Source organism: Oryx dammah, unplaced genomic scaffold, assembly GCF_014754425.2.
Source record: "Oryx dammah isolate SB20612 unplaced genomic scaffold, SCBI_Odam_1.1 HiC_scaffold_1, whole genome shotgun sequence".
NCBI lineage: Eukaryota > Metazoa > Chordata > Mammalia > Artiodactyla > Bovidae > Oryx > Oryx dammah.
Window position 1 is genome coordinate 55937267 of NW_024070185.1, and position 22294 is coordinate 55959560.

Here is a 22294-nt window from a genome sequence, read left to right on the forward strand (position 1 = left end):
AAGCTAAAACATTCTTTCCATGTAGTAAAATCCAAAGGGCAAGCCAACTACAGGTCTCATTGAGATAGGCCCTCACATTATCATCTTCATTGACATAAAAAATGACCATGATTTTGTTCCTGAGATTCTGAGACTTTTTCACAGGCTCCTCCTACCATCCTCCTTTTGGATACTTTCATTCTTAGTAGTTTGGTCCTTCCAGTTTCTCTCCTGCCTGGGTGCTGCTTCTCAGCCCATGCCATTCAAATTGATGATACAGCTGGATGGCCTGCTTGGCTTGTTATCTTGGTGTCTTCACAATATCCTGCTTAACTTCTTTCTATACACTGAGCCTATAGGCCTGAACTTCATTGATCAAAACTCCTGGTACATCAAAATCTCAGCTCAAAACCTCTCTCTATATCTCCTGTTCATCTAGGGTGAGGGTGCAGTTTCAAATAAAATAATAATTACAAGTTTACTGATAAAGTTTTATATATGTTTGTGTCCCCCCAGAATGTATATGTTGAAGCCCTACCCTTCAATGTGATGGTATTTGGAAATCGGACCTTTGGGGATTTGTTGAGGTTATCATGGTGAGGTCCTCAGGGAGAAGACCCCGGAAAGCTTGCTCTTTCTCTCCCCACACATGCAGAGAGAATTCTTGTGAACACACAGCAAGATGGAGACAATTTACAAACCAAAAGAATCCTCAAAATGAAACCTTACCTTGCCAGCACCTTGATCTTGGACTCCTCAGCCACTGGAATTGTGAGAAATAATTTGTTATTTTAAGCCACCCAGTCTATGATATTTTGCTATGGCAGCCTGAGCAGAATAACACAGCAGGTGATCAAAGGAAGGAAAGATTTTTCTGTCACCTTACATAAGATAAATGTGGACCACATCCCAACCAGGATGGAAAAGTTTTATTGGCCAGTATAGCCCATTTTATAATCCAGTGGACACATTACATTTGTTTTTTTAATTTTCCTTTTTCTTAACTTCCTCCTTCCTATTAATGCTGTTTAACGTTTTACAAGTTTTGATACACCTCATTAAATTTCAGCTTCTCTAATACAATCTTCTTATTCTACTATAACTGAGGTAAGAAATTGATTAGAACTGAAAACACTTCAGTTGTTTTTATTTCTAAGTATTTTTGATAGACCTGTTCTCATGTCTATATATTGATTAGGAGAGCCTGTGATATATACTTATATATACAGTAAGTCCCCTACATATGAATGAGCTCCATTTTGAGAGCATGTTCATAAGTCCGATTTGCTTTTAAGTCCAACTAATTTAGACTAGGTGCCCAAATAACACAATTGGCTATATAGTACTATACTGCAATAGGCTTATGATACTTTCTACACAAATAATACATCAAAAACTAACCAAAAATAAACATTTAATCTTACAGTACATTACCTTGAAAAGTACAGTACAGCGGTTGGCACACAGAGGAATGTTCACATCTTTGAAAGTTCACAACTTGAAGGTTCGTATGTAGGGGGATTTACTGTATTTCAATTTGGAAGTTTCCTTGTAAAGTCATAAAATGGACCTTAGTTTGAGTTCTCAAAGCCACATTTTATAGTCAACATATAAGGTAATACACCTGGATATACAAGATAAGTAAACCAAACATACCCAAGGATAATGTTCCAGACCCATTCTGAGAAACACTGCATTATATTAACCAGTGAAATGATTTGGAAAAATGTAGAGGGGAACCATTTGTTATTCTGATATGCAGTGGTACCAAAATGTGTTATGATCACGAAAGAGCAGTTTGTTGGAATAAAAACTAAATTTAAAGATCAAACATTTAAAGTCTGGAAAGACTAACTAGTTAAAAAATTTAAACCTTATTTCTGTGTATCGAATGATAATGCCCAGTGAACAGATGGAGGCAGGAAACTTTAGGTCTGTGCCCACATCTATGGAAAAGCAGTATAATGCAGGAGGCCCAGAGTCAAGCTATCTTTTAAAGGATATTGGCATATTGGTAGCTTGAATCACACATTATACTTCCAATTTAGTGACATTTTTACATTTACTGAATAAATTACTGAAAAGTACCTTGTATTACTTTGATAATAAAATTATTATGGAGTACATATTTAGACAACATTTTATCATTTTAAAGCTTCCTTTTTAATATTATCAAAATGCTAAAGAGCCTGCAAAATCTCACAATCAACTAAATATAGAAAGGAGACAGAAATAAACTTCATGAATTTTAAGTTAAAGAAATGTCAAAATATAAACCCCAAAGTAAATGCTCCCATAAGGATAGTTTTGTCATCTCTGGAATCATTTGCTTTATTTATTCAAGTGATGAATATAAAGTTGAAGGAAAGCACTCAGGCCAATTAATGTTTCCCAGCCCCAATGTGTATAGAAAAAGTATAAAATCTATAGGGTTTCCAAGTAGTGGTTAGCTATGCTGCTCTTGAGACTGTTTGCCCTTTCTCCATCCTTGCCTTTTTGTCTCACAGGGATGTTAATCCCTGCAGGCTGTATATCACAGGCCCTATTAATGCTAGATTCCACCTGGATTCAGTCAGTGGGTGCCACCATGGGGAGACCGGAGAGCACAAGCATGAAAGGACATATTCTATCTTGGTCTCATACCCCTTGCACCAGGCAGCCTCTGGATATAGCTGTGTGTCCTCCATAGTCTATTTCCCACATGACAGAGCCTATCTTGATTCCATTTTCTTCCTGGAATTCTTGAACCCAAGGTAGCCTAGATAACTTGGCTCTTCTCTTTACCTTTCCAATGAGAAGTGACATTGGCTTCTTGTTTGTTTAACTTCTGGGTTTTCTCACTACCAGCTTCCCTTCTGACTCAGCTGGTAAAGAATCCACCTGCAATGTGGGAGACCTGGGTTCAATCCCTGGTTTGGAAAGCTCCCCTGGAGAAGGGAAGGGCTACCCACTCCAGTATTCTGGCCTGGAGAATTCCATGGACTTTATAGTCCATGGGGTCACAAAGAGTTGGACACGACTGAGTGAACTTTCACTTATGCTTTCTCACTACCATCCCTTATATAGCTCCCAGCTCTTTGATCACTTAGCTAGATTAACTTCATGTTGTTTTAAATACTTGCAGAGATTGGTCTGACCTTGACTGATGCATTAACTTTATTTCCTTGAAGATGCATAAGTTTTCTATGCTTGTTAGCTTCCCTATAGAGGCATATGTAAAAACATACAGTGGATATGAGAGGAAGAAGAGTAAAACTACAAATATTTCTTTAGGGCTAAAGAACTCACTCGATTCAATAAACAGAATGCCTAGATTATATGTAGGTAATAAATATACTATAACTCACTGGAAAATGGATAGGTCCACCCTAAATTTAGTTCAAGACTTGATGAACTTAAATGGACTTTATTATAATATTTTGTACCCCAAACTGTCTTGTGTTGATTAGACAGTTTGGGCTAATGCTGGTCTAAATTTTGAAGGGAAGGGATCTCTATAAAATGTTCCCTTTTTAAAATGGCAGAGGCTGAAAATGGGGTTCAGTGAGTCACTTAATTCCTAAATCTATCACTACCCAAACAAGTTCAGCCAATGAGAAAAAAATACAATAAAATAATGGACTGATAACCAGTATCTGATGCAATACAACAGATGAGGAGGTTTCGTAGTATCTTAGTATCTTTATTTTACCCTTATCATAATTTCTTAGGTGTGACACTATGGAATCATCAAACTGAAAACTGACTAAATGGATAGTCTCTATCTATAATACTCTAATGTAAATGATCTGATAAGACCCAAGCAAAACGTTTCATCTGTGAACCTCCAGTATTGTTACTCTTAGCATCTTCTTTAGTAACTAACATCAAGAAAAGCCTCAAGTGTGTTTCCCCTAGTTTTCACTGTTGTTAATTCTACCCGTTTGCTTATTACCTACAATACAGTTGATATAAAAATGTATTTTTCTCTAAGTAGTGTGGATTATTTTGCTATACAGAAACCTATTTATTCCTATTATTAACACTGGTTCTCGTCTGAAAGTCTTCAACAATGGCTGCTTACAAGCTGAAACATAAAACATCATCGACCATGGAGCAACAGGAACTCTCATTCATTGCTGGTGGCAGTGGAAAATGGGACAGCCATTTCTGAAGAATGTTTGGCAGTTTCTTACAAACCTAAACATACCTTTAGTATACAATCCAGTAACTGAACTCCTTGATGATGTTTAAGTAATTTGAAAACTTACTTCTATGCAAAATGAAAGAAGCCAATTTGAAAAGAATACATATGAGTCTAGCTATGTAATATTCTGGAAAAATAAAACATGGAATCAGAGAAAAGCTCATGATTGCTAAGAGATCTGGGGACAGATGGAAGAATAGATGAAACACAGAGGATTTTTATGGCAGTAAAAATACTTTGCACGATACCACAATGATTGGAAGCATGTTTTATTATACCCTTAGGCAAATCTGTAGAATGTAGAGCACAAAGAGTAAACCCTAATGTAGACTATGGACTTGGGGCAGTCTATGCCTGTTTAATGATTATAACAAATACACTACTCTTGAGATGAGATCTAAGATGGCTGCCTTATTTATTCAGCAAAAACTCACCAGTCTCTTTACAATGCTCACAGATGTCAAAATTGAGTCATGTCGTCAGGAATTAAAACATCCTTACTTGCTAGTCTTCCAACTTAATTTAGTAGCCTCTCACAGCTATATGTAATATTCACATTTTGATGATTTGTAAGGATAGCACAGAAAGTCTATATCTGTAGAGATTTATGGTAACTCGGATCTGGATTTGTGTCAGACAAGCAGAAGTGCTGGTTGTGATCAAACACAGCTTATAATCCCAAATCTATGGCTCAAAGCAATTTTCACCTCTTGTTCTTCATCATGTAAACTCTCTATGGTATTCATCACTATTTAAAACTGAATGTAGTCATAACTAATATCAAAATGGTGTCTGATACACAGTAGGTGTTAAGTAAATCTTTTCTGGATTGATGACTTGCTTAAATCTGCCATATTTCTTCTTGCAAAACTTTCCTTTTTTTTTTCTTGCATGAGTTTCTTTTCAGTGTGTTACACAGAATAATTATCTATGTTAGTTGTTCTTAACAAGCCAGTATCTTCCTTCAATAAACATAAATGCCAGAGGGCAAGAATATACTGTAGAGATAAAGTCTCTTTAGAAAGTGGTGCTGAGAAAACTGGATAGCTCCATGTTAAAGAATGAAATTAGAACATCCTCTAACACCATACAAAAATTAACTCAAAATGTATTAAAGACCTAAATGCATGACCAGATTATATAAAACTCCTAGAGTAAAATATAAGCAGAACACTCTTTGACCCAAATCACAACAATATCTTTTTAAATCTGTCTCCTAGAGTAATGGAAATAAAAACAAACAAATGGGACCTAATTAAACTTAAAAGCTTTTGCATAGCAAAGGAAACTATAAACAAAGGAAAAGAAAATCTACAGAATGGGGGAAAGTATTTGCAAACAAAGTGACCAACAAGGGATTAATCTCCAAAGTATACAAACAACTTATGCAGTTCTATGTCATAAAACAACCCAAGCAAAAAAATGAGAAGAGACCTAAATAGATGTTTCTCTTTCAACAAAGAAGACATACAAATGGCCAAAAGGCACAGGAAAAGATGCTCAACACTGCTAAGTATTAGAGAAATGCTTCCCTGGTGGCTCAGATGGTAAAGACACTGCCCGCAATGCAGGAGACCCGGGTTTGATCCTTAGGAAGATCCCCTAGAGGAGGGAATAGCAACCCACTCCAGTGTTTTTGCCTAGAGAATTCCACAGCCAGAGGAACCTGATGGGCTACACAGTCCGTGGGGTCAGAAAGAGTTGGACACAACTGAGCAACTAACTCACAGAGAAATGCAAATCAAAACTACAATGAGGTATCACCTCACATCAGTCAGAATGGCCATCATCAAAAAGCCTACAAACAATAAATGCTGGAGAGGATGTGGAGAAAAGGGAGTTCTTCTACACTGTTGCTAAGAATGTAAGTTGGTACAGCCACTACAGAGAACAGTATAGAGGTTCCTCAAAAAACTAAAAATAGAACTACCATATGACCCAGCAACCCTACTCCTGGGCATATATCCAAAGAAAACCATAATTCAAAAAGATGCATGCACCCCAATGTTCACTGAACCACTATTTACAATAGCCAAGACATGGAAACAACCTAAATGTCCACCAACTAATGGATGGATAAAGATGTGGTATGTATGTATGTATACATATGTATATATGTATACACACATATACAAACAATGGAATATTACTCAGCCATAAAAAATAATGGAACAATTCCATTTGTAACAACATGATGAAGCTAGAGATTACCATACTAAATGAAGTAAGCCAAGTAAAGATAAATATCACATGATATCACTTATATGTGGAATCTAAAATACAGAAAAAGATTTAAATGAACTTAAAGCTGATAGAGAACGAGACCCACAGACATGTCAAACAAACATGGTTACCAAAGGGGAAAGGGAATGGGGTGATAGATAAATTAGGAGATTGAGATGAATATATGTATGTTACTGTATATAAAATAGATAACCAACAAGAACCTACTGTAAAGCACAAGGAACTCTACACAATATCTATAAGGGAAGACAATCTGAAGAATATATATATGTAAAACACACATACACACACGTATATCTGAATTGCTCTGCTCTATACCTGAAACTAACATAATATTGTAAATCAACTCTACTTCAATAAATAAAAATTTAAAATAAAGAAATAAGTACCAAAATGCTCTTGAATTTTGTTTTGAACTCTTGAAAGTTAAAAATATGATAACCACAAAATAAATAAAATCAATGGAATTTTAAAGGATAATTTCAATTTGAATTTAAAGGTATAAATATATATTTTATTTATTTCATTGACTATAGTTTGTTTATAATACCAATTAATTTATTATAATTAAAGATAGAAATTAATTTTCCTCCTTTGTTCACATTATATCCATGTAAGCATTGACTTTGCTATTTGTCACAAGAATTCCTTCCCTAGATTGTACATAACATAGAGCAAGTTGGCCATGTAAACCAAATATGCTTTATTTTAGAAACAGGAGTTAAGTAACATGAGCCTCTGCTCATGTTACATAACCATATATCCTATATATTATAGATCATTGAATATTTTAATATGTTGGATACTCTTTCAATTATGCATGACAACCCTCCTCTCCAGTGCACACACACACACACACACACACACACACACACTCCACTGTGCCCCATCAGGGTCATGTCCTCTCTCCAGAAAACTGTGAAGCAAGGTCTTGGATGTGTACTAACTAATACGTACTGGTATCTTACAGTCTTGATTTAATTATGAAAATTTCATATACTTCCAGAGAAGGAAATGGCAACCCACTCCAGTACTCTTGCCTGGAAAATCCCATGGACAGAGGAGTCTGGTGGGCTGCAGTCCATGGGGTCGCTAAGAGTGGGACATGACTGAGTGACTTCACTTTCACTTTTCACCTTCATGCATTGGAGAAGGAAATGGCAACCCACTCCAGTGTTCTTGCCTGGAGAATCCCAGGGACAGCGGAGCCTGGTGGCCTGCCGTCTATGAGGTCACACAGAGTCGGACATGACTGATGCGACTTAGCAGCAGCAGCAGCATATACTTCATTTCTGGTGATTGCTTCAACTCCCTATAATAACACGTAGATAAAGGTTCACAAATCAGAAACATAGGAAATGCCTTTTCTGATTTGATTAGAAAGAAACATATGTCACTTCTACCTTGTGTTTATTTTGCTTTCCAGAATTTTAATCAGTTATTTTAAAAACCTGAGGTTTTGAAAGAGATATTTCTGACTTCAATTGACTTTAAAATTAATATGAAAATCTTGGAAGATGGCACTTTCTAAATTATCTGCATAATTGCAAACAGAGCCTTTAAGTTTGATATAATCAGAGTCAATTCTATCATAGTTCATCTTTGACAAGTCTTGTTGACCAAATACAAGTTTTAAAATGATAGGTTCTAGATGAATGCTTCAGCTTGAAGATTCCAGAAATGGTCTAGCATAAACTTAAACTCTTAAGAGAGTAATACAAAAATACAGATAAATTGAGAATTTTTTAAACAAAACTAGTCTCAGCATGAAGAAGTTGGAAAAAAAAAAAAAAGGATAACATACTGCTGGTTTGATGATGGTAAGAGGAAGACAAAGAGAACAAGGAGGAAGTCTATGGAAAAAGTTGGCAGAAATGTTCATCTCACAGACTGACCTCTAATAGGGACAGAAGATCCAGTTCTCTTGGGGAGAGATTTAACTATCCTAATAAACATGGTCAGTTATCTGAGAATGAAGAAGCCACCCCTAATGACAGACATTTATGTCAGGAAACCAGTGTCAGACAAGTGGCAAACTACAGACCAAAAGCAGACCGCAAAGCGCAGCCAGCAGCTACAGGAATCTGGAAACCACTTCTACTCTTTTCATTTCTTCTTCTAATTTAAAACAATTTGCCAGTTGTAGAGTATATTTTAAAAATATGTACTCATATTTTTACTGATTCAATATATTTCATCAAGCACCTGTTATGCGCCCTGTAACTGTTCCAGAAGATGATTCGTCAGTGAACCACTCAGGGGGAAGAAAAAATCCTGCAAAGATAGAATTTGAGAGATTTTAAATACATGTGCATTTCTTTATGGAAGTATCAGTGAATATATGTATATAACATGTCTCTGTGTGTATATGTATGCCCACAAGGATAATGGTGGTTTTCTTGCTCAATCATGTCTGACTCTTGGGACCCCATGGACTGTAGCCCAGTAGGCTCCTCAGTCCATGAGATTTCTCAGGTAAGAATACAATTACAATTTCTTCTCCAGGGGAATCTTCCCGACCAGGAATTGAACTCAGGTCTCTTGCATTGTAGGTGGATTCTTTACCAACTGAGCTACCAGGGAAGCTCCATGGTAAAGCAGAACAGGATTGTCCGAGGAGAAGATTTGCTGTTTAAAAGAAGCAAATGTGCCTGGAGCTGCTGAGAAACTTTGAGGAGACTGGGATAACAAGGAAAGGGTGGCTGAAGGAGAGAGAAATAGAAGAATTAGGTAGAAAAGGCTGAGTCTATGTAAAGTCTCAGAGATGTAAAGTTTTGGCAGCCACGTTTTTGCTCTGAAACCCCCAGAGAAACTCCGCAGAGGAGAGACATGCTCAGAGTGCTCTTGAGGCAGTCACTCTGGCTGCTGTGTTGAGAATCCATGGAAGCGGCATAGGGACAGAAAGCAGCAGGGAGAGCAATTAAGAGGCCAGTTAAAAGGCATTCTATAGAAGTTTCCTTGCTTTCCTGGTGGCTCAGACAGTAAAGAATCTGCCTGTGATGCAGGAGACCCAGGTTTGATTCCTGGGTTGAGAAGATCTCCTGGAGGAGGGCATGGCAACCCACTCCAATATTCTTGCCTGAAGAATCCCCATGGGCAGAGGAGCCTGGCTGGCTACAGTTCATGGGGTTGCAGAGTCAGACACAACTGAGCAACATTTCCTTTCTGAAGTCAGTTTGTAGAATCATTTTTAAGAAATGAAAATGCACACTCGGATGCTGCTGAATAGACTGGAATGGAGATAGGCAAATCACAAAGTCACACAGATTCATCTGAAGTGGTATGGAGTTTTAGAGAAAAAAGTATTCAAGGAACAAGGGCAGACTGCTCAAGCTGAAAAGTTCAAAGGTCACTCAAGTTTATATTCACATCTTGAGCCTTTCAAGTAGATCAAAGGTGCTTGTCTTTGTACGACTGATTCATGGGGCTGCCAGATGACCACATATTGTGGGGTGGCCTCTGTTTTATGAGCCTGCCCTACCTGCTGTTCTCCTTAGGGGTTCTGAGTTCCTATTTATTCTGCTGTCTTACCCTGGCTACTCAGAGCAGCACAGGGAGAAATGAAAATTCTGACTTGGAATTTGCACGGGATGCTACAAATTTTGAGATTAACAATGTTCTTTTGCTTCATTCACCAGAGATTATACAACAGTTTCCAGAAGAAAATGGTTCCAAGATCATTGTGGGATCTCAAGAAACCCTAGATTTGAAACACTTTGGTCTGCTGCCCAGCCAAGCTTCATGGTAGTCTTCAACCCATGGAAATCTCAGTCTTATGTTCTAGAAGGGCAGACTGGACATAAATTTGTAAAATCTTTGACTTATTACTGATAGTGTATTTATCTGTGTTTGAATTTTGAAAAGATTAGGAAAAATAAGGAAAGAAGTCCAGAGTGGAGAGCAAGAATTAAAGTAAGTCAGGCAACATTTATAGGACTCCTACCACAACATTTATACATAATGTTGAAGGTGCAAAGCACCATTTACTTACCTTATCTAATGAAATTAGTTCACACACCATTTTAGTACCGTAAACAAAATTTATATTACTAGAAATAAATACTAAAATATCTTTGATATCCCTTTAGTACTTTATTTCTTTTCAAAATTATGTCAGTCTTTGCAAGTTTTTCATTAAGTGAACTGTGTTTTCCCTACATATTGTAATATTGTAGTTATGTAATCATGAACTTGAAAATCCAAAAATAAACAGGAATGATTTCTCCTGTATCATAAATTCGTAAAACCATTGACTTATTACTGATACTGTATTTATTCACACATTTTTAATAAAAAACTTATGTCAACACTTTCAACTACAATGTTTTAGTAGCATTTTGAGAATCAAGCCTTCCATCTTAGCATTTTATCTAAGCAAATCTGACATGCTAAGTACCCGCTGCCTGTATAGTATTGCAGCAAATAGTTAAGTAAGTCTCTGGGTACTTTTTGCTTATGAATCTTAATGTACTTTAATTTAATTTCCTAAGCATTGTTCAAACTTATTCTTTCTTTCACTTCCTAATGCTACTGCAAAGGGAGAAGTCTCCTCCCTAAGTCATTTAAGATCATAGAAATCATTAAGCTCATATCATGTGAAATCAGCCATTCCCAATTATGGCCAACCTATTGAAAACCTAATATATGCCCAGGGACTTGTCACATGATCTCATAGCACTGATTTTGAGGAAAGAGCACATGGAGGCACTTGCAATATCAATTTAGTCCAAAGAAAATAGGGTGTAGTAAAGAACAGGATTGAAAACACATTCCATGTCTCAATAATACCTTAATAATTTCTTGGCTTCTCACGATTAGAAGTGCTCATGATAAACAGATTTAAATCAAGGACAAAAAGAATAAGTGTCAGAATAACAAGATAAATTTTAAAACATAAAGATCAAGGTGATTAGAAGGAGTGATAGAAATAGAAGACAAAGTAGAGCCAAATGACTAAATGAGATGTAAAAGTATGCTAAGATATAACAGAAGGAAATGAACACTGTGTCCCAGAAAAATCTAGTACAGAATAGTCAACATTGAATACAGTCTTGATGAAGTTACCAGACTTCAAGGGTGATAATAACTCCTTTGAACATCAAATAATTTTTTTTAAGGTCCTAAAACAGGGAGACAGAGGATGAGATGGTTGGATGGCATCACCAACTCAATGGACATGAGTTTGAGTAAGCTCTGGGAATTGGTGATGGACAGGGAAGCCTGGCATGCTATAGTCCATGGGGTCTCAAAGAGTCAGACATGACTGAGCGACTGAGCTGAACTGAAAACAGGGAGAGTGGAATTAAAAAAGAAAAATCTGAGTGATCTCAGACTTCTCCAAGGCAATACTTAAGGGTAGAATATTGTTAAAAAAAAGTCATCTACAAAATGTTGTAAGAAAAAAATAGTGTGACCCAGTAGTCTTAAAATGAACCAAATTCTTTTTCTTCATGTATAAAGGCAAGGGACATATCAAGATTCAGGAAATATGGAATTTATGAATGTTTCACAGGAAGAATTACTATTCACAAAATCTAAATAATTAAGAGATAAATCAAAATAAAGAGCTCAGAAACAATAAAGCCCTAGTACAAAAAAACCGAAGCCAAATACCAGCTATAATTACAAAAGAAAATGCAACTCTATAAATCTTAAAATATAGAGGAACACACAACAAGCCTAGCAATGATTGGGAAGTGCTAAGTGTGATAAAAATGCTGGGAGAATAATAAATGCACTTACTTTTTTGTCTCCATTAAGAAAAAAATACTTGGGGATAAAAATATGCATCAAAATCTATCCTCTAAAACAAGAATAAGACTGATTTCCTAGGGCTCATGCTACACAGTATCAAAACCAAAAATGACCATCTATTAGATCATAAATAAACCTCATCAAATTTTTAGAAGTTAATGCCAACTTTTAATGTCTACTCTGTCTAGTTTTATTGGACAATGGTTAAAAAAAATCTAACAATAACAAAAACTAGATACAAACAGGACGGGGGAGCCTGGTGGGCTGCCATCTATGGGGTTACAGAGTCGGACACGACTGAAGCAACTTAGCAGCAGCAGCAGCAGCAGATACAAACACACAAAAGAAATTCAACAATCTTGATATTTCATAGTTTTGTTATATCACTAGAGTCAAAGAAAAAATAAAACTTAAAATTGCAGAATATCTAGAAATCAGAAGCAATGAAAACATGTCAGAACTATGAGATACACAGTACTTACAGAAAATATTTATAAGTACACAAGGCAGAATCAAAATAAATCAAATCAAATTAAGAAGTTAGGAATTGAATTTAGGAAATACAACTTAGAAAAGGAAATAATAGAATTTAATAAACATAAAAGCTAACTAATGCATTTGAATGAATTCCCTTTCCTCTTGGGAAGAAGGTATCAGTCTTTTATGGTTTTAATGCCTTTAACTGATTAGATAAGGACTACCTACATTATGGAATACAATCTAGTTTATCCAAAGTCTACTGATTTAAATGTTAATCTCATCTTAAAAATACTTTCCAAAAATGAATAGTGTTTTATCAAAATTATAGCTTATGACCTGGCCTTATATTATATTTTTTAACTTGAAATATGGAAATTGTATGTAGAAGAGAAAAAGATGCTGAAGTAAATCCTTTTTAAACCTGGGAATGGATGTGCCTCTTGTTCTGCCAGGCTGTTAATATGAAGGTGTCAGTCTAGGGAGTAGCTGAGCCAGGTAAGCTAGTACGCAAGGCATAGATTTTTGTGTCCTGCCATTACGCTCATATGCATCATAAGCGTCAAATTCCTCCAGTGGTTTCCCTACTTATAGTACTTACTGATGTGTGATAGAGGTGTTCCTGCTCCACATTCATATTTGGAAATTTTTGCACAACTGGGCCACAGAAGTCTCTTTCCATATTCTTATCTAAGGGTTGGCAAACTTTTCCTGTAAAGACAGTAAACAGTTTGGCTCTTTAGGCTACATATGATCTCTGTCTCATACTCTTTGTTGATTTTAATTTATAAACCTTTACAAGTGTACAGTCCATTCTTAGCTCACAGGTCTTGCAAAAATAGGCTGCTTGGTAGAACTGGCCAAAAGGCCATAGTTTGCCAGTCTCTTTCAATCTTCTCACTCCTTCCCCATGAAGAGAATTGTTAATGGCTACTCTTGCCTGGAAAAACCCACAGACAGAGGAGCCTGGTGGGCTGCAGTCCAGGGGGTAGCGAAGAGTCGGACACGACTGAGCGACTTCGCTTTCACTTTTCACTTTCATGCATTGGAGAAGGAAATGGCAACCCACTCCAGTGTTCTTGCCTGGAGAATCTCAGGGACAGGGGAGCCTGGTGGGCTGCCGTCTCTGGGGTCGCACAGAGTCGGACACAACTGAAGCGACTTAGCAGCAGTCAGGGCTAGACTCACCATAGCAGCTGGGTAGGCCTCTCTGTTTTCTGTTCTAGTTTTAATCTGAGGCAAGTCCTTGGAGATGGAGCTTCCTCAGTGACCTTGCCTCTTGATTGTCAAGGCAACCAAAGTCACCCTTGTATCTCTGAAAGAGTCTAACTCCCTTCCTTAGCACTGGAAGCAATCTGCTTTGTATTGTTGCAGTAATTATTGATGCAAGAGGTGTTCTTGCCTCTCCTTCAGAAGCAGGCCTTTACGGGAAACAATAGATCTTGGTTTGATTCTGGTGCAAGAAGTAGGGTTTACTAGCCCTCCCTAAGAGGCAGAGAATCCCTCCTTCCATAATGGCCCTCAGACAACAGGGTTTCCTACTTCTTTCCCAGAAGGCTTTTCCTTTTTATGAGATGAAGATCCTGGGAAAATGCCTCTACCCCAATGAGAGACAGTCACTTTCTGTGTGTGGGAACCACTGAGCAGGCTCTCGCCCATCTCCAGCTCCGCCTCTAGTATTTCTCAACAGTGCTCAGTGGGGCCTTTGCAGTAAAGCTGAGCAAAATGTGTGTTTGGAGCTCTCAGGTACTATAAACAGATACACTCACCCACACTTGGCCCTTAAAATTTCATTATTTTCGCTGCTTTCTTCTCACCCACCTCTGTGGAGCCATCTCTGCTCACTCCTTCTAAAGGTGAAACTGCATATTCCCTATGTGTCTCAGAAGAACTTGTCCTTCTTTAGAATTCAGTTCCCTTTACTGTGTTATGACCTTAGGTTTCTGCTAAGAAAAAGCTTTTCAAAAGAAGTTACTATTGTAAAGCAATTATCTTCCAGTTAAAAAAAAAGTAAAACACACAAACTCAGTTACTATTTCTTAGATTATTTGGCTCTCTCTCATTGTTAGGCAAGGAGTGGCTAACTGTATGGCTTTCTACATTCAAAGCAGAAGCATTCATAAAGCTTCCCTCCCATGGGAGGAATGACTCAATAAATATTTAGTGATGGATTCATAATTTAAGAACTCACAGAATGTAAGCTGTATTCCTTTACAAGACTATTTTATAGTATATTAAAATTGTTTTGCTGTCTTATGGAGCTTATGCACATGTGGAGTATGGATTTCTGAATATCTGTCATACCACATATCCTCAAAGAATAACAAGTAACTAAATGTTAGCAGTAAAAAATATCAATTCTATTTATGACTGAGCAGTTTCTGGGAGAAAGAAGAGGACCTATTAAATTTGTTTAATGGCAGTGAAAATGTTTTGTTCTTTCCCACATTGATCAGAATGAGGACTTTGTTGAATAATCCAGGATTTTACTTAATACTTATTATTTTGTCTTATTATTATACATTCCCTTTACCAGCATTCATTTATGCTCTATCATATGCATTGCTAAATACTCTGAAGTAAGAGTTGAAAAACTATAATTTGAGGGCCAAATCTAATATTCAACTTGTTTTTGTACAACTCCCAAGCTAAACATGTTTTGTACATTTTTAAATGGTTGTTAAAAATGGAGTTTTGAGACAGAGACCACGTGAGGCCCCCAAGCCCTAAAATGTTTCCTGTCAGGCCCTTTACAAAAGAATGTCTTCTGTCATTTGTGTCTAGAGGATACTAAACTGGGTGATGTGTTGTCCCTGTCCTCAAGGCCCTTGCCCTCTGGTAAATAATTCAGCCATACATATAAACAAGTAAAACGTGAATTAGAAAGTCATGTGCTATGTGAAAGATACCAAATCTTATTCTATAAAGAATACAGAGGAGAGAGTGACTAATTCCAGGCAGGAGCATCCAGGAAGACTCTTTGGTGGAAATGGCATTTTAATAGGACAGTAAAATATGAATAGAATTAATATATGCAGGGACCTAAATGAATCAAATTCAGTGGATACCCCGGGTTCAGAAACAAGAAGGCTGACTTCACAACTTATGAACTGGAAAATCACGTGACCCATTTATTTTTTTATCCTCAGTCATTAGCCCTGTGCCAATAAGATTCATTTTTGAATGAGATTTATTTTAATGTTAAAAGATTTTGACTTGTTACAGAAACAACCCACTTTCCATTAATCTATATTTTTTCCTCAGAAAGCCTATAGTTTCTTTACTTATTAGTTCCTCTGTAAAACAGTACTGATGGCATGGAGCTGAATGATCATTCTTCAATTGGAGCCTGCGTATTTCCTGGCGTTACACTCTCAGGCAACTCAGTGAATCAGCATAGTGTATGTACTTAGAACATTAATTGCACTGCAGAGTTAGGATGAAGACTTTTTTTTTTTTTTTTTTTTGGTTTTACTGCTGTGTTGTTAAAATCTTTGAAAGGTTTATAGCACATGCACACACAAGAATCAGCAGAATGTGTATTCCATGTCAGCCAATCTTTTTTTTTTTTCTTTTCACTAAAGCCCAAAGAACAGCATGCTTTAACTATACTGGGACTAAATAGGAAATCTAGTATTTTTGTGATAATTAGAAACTCAGCATGATACTTACATAACCAGTTGGGAATGCTTCTGTGACAAGAGCAGACTTTCCTAATGTCACTGGCCCTCAAGACTGATTTTTGTCTGTCCAAATAAGTTGCAACATGGAAATTTAAAAATAATTTTCACTGGTAGTCTATTTAGGCTTTCTCTTTATTTTATAGATTAGTGTAATAACCTAAAATCCATTCCTCTGCTTTCTGGCCTTTGATTACACACACTCACCCCATCATTGGCTCTTCCTGCCATGATTGCATTCAATAAAATGAAGATGTATAACGTAGTGCTTTATGTAATGAAGATAGATTTCATGAATTTAAAGACTCCCCCCATATACTTCCCTTTTATATCCATGTCTGTTTCCTTGGTTGTTAAAGACCTCTGTCTCTATTTTGAGGGGGCTTAAGCATTACCCAAACTCTAAAAAAGAGAGGTGTATCAATAGGGGCAGATTAAGTAACTCAGCAAAGTTTCAGAGTAGGTAAACTGCTTTCTGCTGGATGATCCATCAATATGCCAGCTTCTGTGAATGAGAACTGCACAGCCCACAGGGTTGAAACCACTGACTTCCTCCAAGGGCCATGGATGAGCTATAGAAATTGGCAGACCATATTGATGGCTTCTTGAAACTGAATGTTGGCAAGTTTCTTAATGCTGGTCCTGAAACTCTCCACGAGATTCTCCATGGGCTGAGCTTATCCTAGACTTAGCTTCTTCCCATTCTCCTATAGCCCTTTCACCACCAGGCTCTGTGATCTTCTGAGATAGAATCCTTAGATCTTTCTCTTTTCCTAATTCTACTGTCACGGACCTAACACTAAACTTCCCTCAGGTCTCCCCTTTTGATTCTCAAAGTCCTGATTGGAAGGTCAAGTAAATGAACACAGAGGTATTTTAAATGCCACTATTAAAAACAAAACAAAATGAACAAATTAAAAAAACTTGCATCTCTGGAGGCAATGTGGACTGTCTGCCACTAACAAACGAGCATTTGGGAAAGTTACAAACAAGTAATTGGGAAATACAATAACAAGCAGAAAGTATTTTAATCTATGATCTGGGTAGATTCATATGAACACAGCTACATTTAGCTATGATTTCCACTATAGTTAGTACCATAATATCATAAAATCACCCCAAAAGTTAGTTTTTATTATTACAGTATCATTTTGGATTATCTTTTAAAGGTAGTAATTTTAAATTATATTTTGAATTGAGCGTATGAAGTACTGGCTTAAATAGAAAGTTCTAATCAGAAGCTTTAAAGCTGTGAATTTATACTTGATTATTTTAAAAAATTGAAAAATCTGAAGGCATTGACAGTTGTCATGGGCATGTTTCTCCACAGATTCACAATAAGTATGACATTCTAAAAAAATCATAATAGTACCCTGGTAAGTGGTAAGCACCAGCAAAATGAAATATATTTTAATATTTATTTAAAATATGAGATTTTTATTATAGAGGAATAACAAACCTAAAACCTAGAAAACTTTGACATGAGAAGGTCTGATTGATATCACTTTCATAGTATAATTTACATCCCAGTCAACACAATTTTGAGAATAATCACTAAAAATTTTTCCAGATAAAAAATAGAAGACTTTGTGAGGAGCAATTCACTAAAAATACACATAGACAAATAAAATACCTTTCAAAGTTAACTTCAAGGTCATTTTCCAAAATACTTTAAAAGATGAAGCTCCTGTAACTAGAGAATATTTGATAGAGCTCATGTTGTAGGCATGGCTACATCTATTTTGGATCAAAAAGAGGCAGTCAAGCTGAAAAAAGGTGCCCGTATCCAACCTGGGGAGTGGTAACCTGCGTCAAGGCCATCACTTAACGTGAATGACCCAGCAGCCACCGCATCATTCACCAGGAGCACTCTCCTTAAACAATATGCCTCCTGATTTCCTTTGCGTGTTCAATCGGGTGGTAAAAATGGAAACTTTTAGTTAAAAAAACAAACAAACAACAACCAAAAAAACACAGGCCACTGATTTGAGTAACATTTTTTAAAAACTAGGAAAGGACTTTGAAAACTTACCATATAGATGAACTACAGCTTAATCTGGAAAATTGCAGCCCAGATGTGCAACGAGAGGGCTGGTGCTTTCTGATCCTGGCTTCAGTGATGATTTTCCTCACAGAGAATGGAAATGACATCCAGTGAAGGGTCAACCTTCAGATAAGATTAATTAGTTCTTTTTTGTTCTCAATGATAAAAGATGTTTAACAAAATTGTCTTATCTAGAAGATACTTTTTTCAAGGCTAAATAGTTCAATCAATAACTATAAGAAGACACTCTCAAAGTTGGTGCTGCACGTGACAAGATCACTACAATTAAAATGAATGGTGAGAGGTGAAATGGGAGAATTGCTGTAGAGATGATGAGGTATTTGAGCACTTTAGCTCAATTAAAAGTAATGATGTTTACGATGTCTTTGTTAAAGTTAAGAACAACATTGTCATTTATCTTTCTTTGCTGAAAAGAGTCCTTTGATGAGTATATGCCAGAGATGGTAAAAGATAATGCCCAGTGAAGCAGAGAAATTTCAGCCCTGCCACATGATTCAAATGTACAAACAACTCGTAAAATTTCCAGCAATGGTATGTATGTATATCATTTTAAACTCTTTGGAAACATTATGGGCATTTTTATTCACTGATCATTACAACATAATTTATAAGTCAGGAAAAGAATAGGTATGTAATCTGAGTCCATGTATCTATCCATATATACATTTTTATTGGAATACCAGAAGGTATTTCTGGGCCACAGAACCTCCCTTATTTTAATCCACTTCATTTTTAAATGTCATAAAGTCATTGCAACAGTATATTATCCAACAACCAGGAAACATGGAAAACAATTTCTCTTAAGTGTAAGCAATGCCATATAAATATATAAGTAACTTACACTTAAACTAGCATAAACATATATTTGAGTAGAATGCAATATCTGAAAGAATCATTATGATAAAAATGAGAGCTATTATTTTTGTTGAGTCATCCAGAACAGCGAGGACTTCTTTCCCTCTTATTTTAGGGCTATGTTGCAGAAAGTCTTGAGAAGTTTAGCATTATTTAAGCATCTGCAAAATGTGTGTTTTCCATTTTTCCATGAAGCCTACCACAGGAGTGATCAGTACTCTTTCAGTCAGTCTCTTCTGTGAACAGTGGTTTTGAAATGAGATGTTGATGTTTAGAAAAATCAATACCAGTTTTAAATGAATATTGGAATTCAGACGTCAATGCATTAAAGAACAACGTTGTGGATGTAGCCCAGTTTTGCTTAAAGCATAAAAAGCATAGTTCAGTGATTACTAAATGGGTATTTGGCGAAGTTACTTAATCTGTCTGTAAACTATTTCTTCATCTCTCAGATGAGAAAAATGTAATCACCTCATGGGTTTGATTTTTTGACACTGATTGTAGACAGAGGGAGTAAATTCATCCCAAAGTTGCAAACACTCTGAGGTATAGCTTGAGAAATTTGAGGTTAACAGGGAAGGCTGAGATTAATTAAACAGAAGTGTACTTTGAGGGTACCATCAAACCGTGAATATTCTGAGGTAGAAGAAGGAATTAAAATGTAAAGCCTGTAATAAACATTAAATTAATAACCATCAGGAAAATGTACCTACAGAAATGACAATCTGTGAAAAATTCAGAATCAGCAGAATCTAGTGGCTGGCCTTTCAACATGTTTTCTGTTGTGTGACATGTGGGCAGTCCATTTGGTGCCTTGTCTTGGGGAAACTTGAGTAACACCCCCACCCCCAAAGAGAAAAATAAATGATCAGGGTTTAATATCATACATATACTGTCAAATTAATATAAAATATTTTAATCTATGGAGGACCAGTTTTCTTAAGTCTATACAAAAAGCTTAAGTCTAAATAAGTTTTAAGTCTAAATAAAAAGCTGCTATCTTCCAGCATTTCAGTGGCTGTATTAGGAATTTGCCAACCAGTTGATCTTAATGTTCATGAAGGGCTCAAAAGATGGAATTATTTAAATAAATTTAGAGCGATTTTTGTCAATTAAAAAAAAAAAAGAGGGAGGACATTATAATCAAGCTTTGGGTTTCAGCATCTTGACACGGTGTGTTAGTTTGCTAGGAGTGCCAAAATAAAATACCAAAGACTGGGCGGCTTAGCAACAGAAATTTGTTTCCTCATAGTTCTGTAAGGTAGAACCAAGACCCAGGTGAAGGCAGACTTGTTTCTTCTGAGGCCTCTCTCCTTAGTTTGCAGATGGCTGCTTTCTTGATGTGTCCCCACCTTTCTCTGTGCACAGCTTCCTGGAAGCTTTCTCTGTGTCCAGATTTCCTCTTTTTGCAAAGACATCAGTCAATTGGTTAGGGCTCATCCTTGCATTCACAGCTGCAGAGCTTCCCCCGCCCCCACTTTTTTTCACATAAATTATCCAGAGTTGTTAGTTTCTGTTACCTGCAAGAGGAAAAAAAAAAAAAAAAAAAAAACCTGCTAGTAATAAAACCACATTAATAAGATTTCTGGACAATTTACATCTCTGTATGGCTCTCCTCCTGCCTCTTTCAATAAATCTCATTCCCATGATGTCAACTGAGAATAGAAATATCTTTGCAGAACTAAAGAGCTTTCCAGATTGAGGCACTAGAATGGATGGGGGAGATCTAACTATGTATGAATACTTCTTCCTGCAACTAAGAATAAACTAAACACTGAGAACTACAGTCAGTCCTCAGATGTGATTACAACCTAACTAATTTGTAAGGAAAACTTAATTTATTCATATTTGCATGTATATATGCACTTAATCTATTTTGAGCCTGCTGGTCCTTCATAAGCATGTTCTGGGTCAGTCCTCAAAATGTGGTCCCAGGAACAGCATCACACGAGAAATTGTTTAAAAAAAAAAAAAGCAAATTTTGTGTCTCCACTCCCAGACCTACTGTATGCTCTAGAGGTTGGACTGACAACCTATGTTTTATAAGCCCTCCAGGAGATTCTACTTCCCTGGTGGCTCAGACGGAGCCAGGAGATTCTAATGCTCACTGAAGTTTAAGGACCTTTGTGCTAAGTAAAGGCTCAAGCTGGAATAGGATTCCACACCTCAGTCACAGACCTGACTTTGCTCTTGGTGTCAGAATATAAGAAATACTGAAGGCATCCCTCTAGGGGTCCTACCTTCTTTGGACCAGAGCCTTACTTCTCCCCCTACCCCTAGCTATTCTTGTCTGCTGTCTCAAGGGAAAGGGGAATGGTCATTAAAGAAAGGCAGGAGATCTGAAAATAGAGCAGTGCAGTCTGTCATTTACAGGAAGCTGACAACCCCATTTCTGACTGTTTGATTGTTTTATTTGCCCCAGAGGCGCTAATTCTCACACATTTAGCTCCTCTCTTTAAAAGGAACCCCAACTAATCATTTTCTTGAGCTTCCATGCACTAGTCTCTCAAGTATTCTTTTTAAATTGAGTGAAAATTAAACCTAATGCACACGGTTCCATAATAACATTTCTTTTAATGAGACCCATCTTCTAATGGAAAGAACTGCCCTACTAAATTAAAAGCAGGAAGATATATAAAAACACATAATCCAGTGCATGAAACCCAAAACCCAATTTACTCATTCCTTTCACTAGACAATGTGATGAAGCATAACAGGAACATGAAAAAATGAAGTTGTCTTCCTGCCTCCTCCTCCCATTTCCCCCTTTCCTACTTGGAAAAGGTCAGCTTGAGAAAAACTTGACCTTAACATTGACTTCCCAGTAAAGCAAACCAGTGAAAGCAAATATTTTTCATGTCCCACTAATCTTAAAATCTAATTGTAAATTTAAAAAATCTTCATTAAATGCAATCTTTTTTATTTCAAATGTCTTTAACTTAAAAAAATTGTTTTCAGCCAGACTGGGATGAATTCCAAGCAATTTCAAAATCACTATGAGAATAGTACTTTACTTATAGTTTATAAAAAACAAGTATTTCAATACATAATCTG

General features: G+C 36.5%; 2 long non-coding RNA genes across 2 annotated transcripts in view; both read right to left on the minus strand.

Moving 5' to 3' along the window:
* Positions 1-747, minus strand: part of LOC120876732 — a 9305-nt gene extending 8558 nt beyond the window's left edge. Inside the window, exon 1 of the long non-coding RNA XR_005724201.1 lies at positions 709-747. This is a non-coding gene — a long non-coding RNA (uncharacterized LOC120876732). The remainder of the gene's footprint in view (positions 1-708) is intronic.
* Positions 748-7623: 6876 nt separating this feature from the next.
* LOC120876770 lies at positions 7624-18462 on the minus strand. Its single transcript, XR_005724204.1, has 3 exons — positions 18353-18462; positions 13242-13351; positions 7624-7721 (listed from the first exon to the last, which is right to left on the minus strand). It is a non-coding gene; the product is annotated as an uncharacterized LOC120876770 (long non-coding RNA).
* Positions 18463-22294: the final 3832 nt, after the last annotated feature.